Source organism: Medicago sativa, chromosome 3 (assembly GCF_051527215.1).
Source record: "Medicago sativa cultivar Bolivia chromosome 3, Bolivia_mono, whole genome shotgun sequence".
Lineage (NCBI taxonomy): Eukaryota > Viridiplantae > Streptophyta > Magnoliopsida > Fabales > Fabaceae > Medicago > Medicago sativa.
In genome coordinates, this window is record NC_140751.1 from 41226384 (window position 1) to 41231892 (window position 5509).

The following is a 5509-nucleotide window of genomic DNA, read 5'->3' on the forward strand; positions in this document are numbered from 1 at the left end:
CATTTTCGCGACAAAGTGATTCCAATACTTTCATTTTTCCGAATATAAAACCAAATAAGTTCACATATCATGTTTCGCATCAAGGGACATCGAGGGACAAGTTCACTGTTTATCAAACTTCTAACCACATAGGCTAACATTTCATTTTCGCGACAAGGGTCATTTCAATACTTTCATTTTACCGAATTTCAAACCAAATAGGTTCACATATCATGTTTCGCATCAAGGGACATCGAGGGACATGTTCAACCTTCGTATTTAACAAACATGCAACAATATAAGATAAAATCTCGTTTTCACGATAACGGTCATCTCATTACTTTCTATTTACCAAATTGAAAACGAAATTGGTTCAAATATTATGTTACACCATAAAGGACATCGAGGGACAAATTCAACATTAATATTTATCAAACTTTTAACCATATAGGCTAAAATCTCATTTTTGGGACAATGCTCATTCAAATAATTTCATTTTGCCGAATACAAAACCAAATAGGTTCACATATCATGTTTCGTATCAAGGGAGATCGAGGGACAAGTTCAACCTTTATCAAACTTCTAACCATATAAGGCTAAAATCTCATTTTTGCGACAAAGTGATTCCAATACTTTCATTTTTCCGAATATAAAACCAAATAAGTTCACATATCATGTTTCGCATCAAGGAACATCGAGGGACAAGTTCACTGTTTATCAAACTTCTAACCACATAGGCTAACATTTCATTTTCGCGACAAGGGTCATTTCAATACTTTCATTTTACCGAATTTCAAAAAATAGGTTCACATATCATGTTTCGCATCAAGGGACATCGAGGGACATGTTCAACCTTCGTATTTAACAAACATGCAACAATATAAGATAAAATCTCGTTTTCACGATAACGGTCATCTCATTACTTTCTATTTACCAAATTGAAAACGAAATTGGTTCAAATATTATGTTACACAATAAAGGACATCGAGGGACAAATTCAACATTAATATTTATCAAACTTTTAACCATATAGGCTAAAATCTCATTTTTGGGACAATGCTCATTCAAATAATTTCATTTTGCCGAATACAAAACCAAATAGGTTCACATATCATGTTTCGTATCAAGGGAGATCGAGGGACAAGTTCAACCTTTATCAAACTTCTAACCATATAAGGCTAAAATCTCATTTTTGCGACAAAGTGATTCCAATACTTTCATTTTTCCGAATATAAAACCAAATAAGTTCACATATCATGTTTCGCATCAAGGAACATCGAGGGACAAGTTCACTGTTTATCAAACTTCTAACCACATAGGCTAACATTTCATTTTCGCGACAAGGGTCATTTCAATACTTTCATTTTACCGAATTTCAAACCAAATAGGTTCACATATCATGTTTCGCATCAAGGGACATCGAGGGACATGTTCAACCTTCGTATTTAACAAACATGCAACAATATAAGATAAAATCTCGTTTTCACGATAACGGTCATCTCATTACTTTCTATTTACCAAATTGAAAACGAAATTGGTTCAAATATTATGTTACGCAATAAAGGACATCGAGGGACAAATTCAACATTAATATTTATCAAACTTTTAACCATATAGGCTAAAATCTCATTTTTGGGACAATGCTCATTCAAATAATTTCATTTTGCCGAATACAAAACCAAATAGGTTCACATATCATGTTTCGTATCAAGGGAGATCGAGGGACAAGTTCAACCTTTATCAAACTTCTAACCATATAAGGCTAAAATCTCATTTTTGCGACAAAGTGATTCCAATACTTTCATTTTTCCGAATATAAAACCAAATAAGTTCACATATCATGTTTCGCATCAAGGAACATCGAGGGACAAGTTCACTGTTTATCAAACTTCTAACCACATAGGCTAACATTTCATTTTCGCGACAAGGGTCATTTCAATACTTTCATTTTACCGAATTTCAAACCAAATAGGTTCACATATCATGTTTCGCATCAAGGGACATCGAGGGACATGTTCAACCTTCGTATTTAACAAACATGCAACAATATAAGATAAAATCTCGTTTTCACGATAACGGTCATCTCATTACTTTCTATTTACCAAATTGAAAACGAAATTGGTTCAAATATTATGTTACGCAATAAAGGACATCGAGGGACAAATTCAACATTAATATTTATCAAACTTTTAACCATATAGGCTAAAATCTCATTTTTGGGACAATGGTCATTCAAATAATTTCATTTTGCCTAATACAAAACCAAATAGGTTCACATATCATGTTTCGTATCAAGGGAGATCTAGGGACAAGTTCAACCTTTATCAAACTTCTAACCGTATAGGCTAAAATCTCATTTTCGCGACAAAGTCATTCCAATACTTTCATTTTTCCGAATATAAAACCAAATAGGTTCACATATCATGTTTCGTATCAAGGGAGATCGAGGGACAAGTTCAACCTTTATCAAACTTCTAACCATATAGGCTAAAATCTCATTTTTGCGACAAAGTTATTCCAATACTTTCATTTTTCCGAATATAAAACCAAATAGGTTCACATATCATGTTTCGCATCAAGGGACATCGAGGGACAAGTTCACTGTTTATCAAACTTCTAACCACATAGGCTAACATTTCATTTTCGCGACAAGGGTCATTTCAATACTTTCATTTTACCGAATTTCAAACCAAATAGGTTCACATATCATGTTTCGCATCAAGGGACATCGAGGGACATGTTCAACCTTCGTATTTAACAAACATGCAACAATAAAAGCTAAAATCTCGTTTTCACGATAAGGGTCATCTCATTACTTTCTATTTACCAAATTTAAAACGAAATTGGTTCAAATATTATGTTACGTGATAAAGGACATCGAGGGACAAATTCAACATTAATATTTATCAAACTTTTAACCATATAGGCTAAAATCTCATTTTTGGGACAATGCTCATTCAAATAATTTCATTTTGCCGAATACAAAACCAAATAGGTTCACATATCATGTTTCGTATCAAAGGAGATCGAGGGACAAGTTCAACCTTTATCAAACTTCTAACCATATAAGGCTAAAATCTCATTTTCGCGACAAAGTGATTCCAATACTTTCATTTTTCCGAATATAAAACCAAATAAGTTCACATATCATGTTTCGCATCAAGGGACATCGAGGGACAAGTTCACTGTTTATCAAACTTCTAACCACATAGGCTAACATTTCATTTTCGCGACAAGGGTCATTTCAATACTTTCATTTTACCGAATTTCAAACCAAATAGGTTCACATATCATGTTTCGCATCAAGGGACATCGAGGGACATGTTCAACCTTCGTATTTAACAAACATGCAACAATATAAGATAAAATCTCGTTTTCACGATAACGGTCATCTCATTACTTTCTATTTACCAAATTGAAAACGAAATTGGTTCAAATATTATGTTACACAATAAAGGACATCGAGGGACAAATTCAACATTAATATTTATCAAACTTTTAACCATATAGGCTAAAATCTCATTTTTGGGACAATGCTCATTCAAATAATTTCATTTTGCCGAATACAAAACCAAATAGGTTCACATATCATGTTTCGTATCAAGGGAGATCGAGGGACAAGTTCAACCTTTATCAAACTTCTAACCATATAAGGCTAAAATCTCATTTTTGCGACAAAGTGATTCCAATACTTTCATTTTTCCGAATATAAAACCAAATAAGTTCACATATCATGTTTCGCATCAAGGAACATCGAGGGACAAGTTCACTGTTTATCAAACTTCTAACCACATAGGCTAACATTTCATTTTCGCGACAAGGGTCATTTCAATACTTTCATTTTACCGAATTTCAAACCAAATAGGTTCACATATCATGTTTCGCATCAAGGGACATCGAGGGACATGTTCAACCTTCGTATTTAACAAACATGCAACAATATAAGATAAAATCTCGTTTTCACGATAACGGTCATCTCATTACTTTCTATTTACCAAATTGAAAACGAAATTGGTTCAAATATTATGTTACACCATAAAGGACATCGAGGGACAAATTCAACATTAATATTTATCAAACTTTTAACCATATAGGCTAAAATCTCATTTTTGGGACAATGCTCATTCAAATAATTTCATTTTGCCGAATACAAAACCAAATAGGTTCACATATCATGTTTCGTATCAAGGGAGATCGAGGGACAAGTTCAACCTTTATCAAACTTCTAACCATATAAGGCTAAAATCTCATTTTTGCGACAAAGTGATTCCAATACTTTCATTTTTCCGAATATAAAACCAAATAAGTTCACATATCATGTTTCGCATCAAGGAACATCGAGGGACAAGTTCACTGTTTATCAAACTTCTAACCACATAGGCTAACATTTCATTTTCGCGACAAGGGTCATTTCAATACTTTCATTTTACCGAATTTCAAAAAATAGGTTCACATATCATGTTTCGCATCAAGGGACATCGAGGGACATGTTCAACCTTCGTATTTAACAAACATGCAACAATATAAGATAAAATCTCGTTTTCACGATAACGGTCATCTCATTACTTTCTATTTACCAAATTGAAAACGAAATTGGTTCAAATATTATGTTACACAATAAAGGACATCGAGGGACAAATTCAACATTAATATTTATCAAACTTTTAACCATATAGGCTAAAATCTCATTTTTGGGACAATGCTCATTCAAATAATTTCATTTTGCCGAATACAAAACCAAATAGGTTCACATATCATGTTTCGTATCAAGGGAGATCGAGGGACAAGTTCAACCTTTATCAAACTTCTAACCATATAAGGCTAAAATCTCATTTTTGCGACAAAGTGATTCCAATACTTTCATTTTTCCGAATATAAAACCAAATAAGTTCACATATCATGTTTCGCATCAAGGAACATCGAGGGACAAGTTCACTGTTTATCAAACTTCTAACCACATAGGCTAACATTTCATTTTCGCGACAAGGGTCATTTCAATACTTTCATTTTACCGAATTTCAAACCAAATAGGTTCACATATCATGTTTCGCATCAAGGGACATCGAGGGACATGTTCAACCTTCGTATTTAACAAACATGCAACAATATAAGATAAAATCTCGTTTTCACGATAACGGTCATCTCATTACTTTCTATTTACCAAATTGAAAACGAAATTGGTTCAAATATTATGTTACGCAATAAAGGACATCGAGGGACAAATTCAACATTAATATTTATCAAACTTTTAACCATATAGGCTAAAATCTCATTTTTGGGACAATGCTCATTCAAATAATTTCATTTTGCCGAATACAAAACCAAATAGGTTCACATATCATGTTTCGTATCAAGGGAGATCGAGGGACAAGTTCAACCTTTATCAAACTTCTAACCATATAAGGCTAAAATCTCATTTTTGCGACAAAGTGATTCCAATACTTTCATTTTTCCGAATATAAAACCAAATAAGTTCACATATCATGTTTCGCATCAAGGAACATCGAGGGACAAGTTCACTGTTTATCAA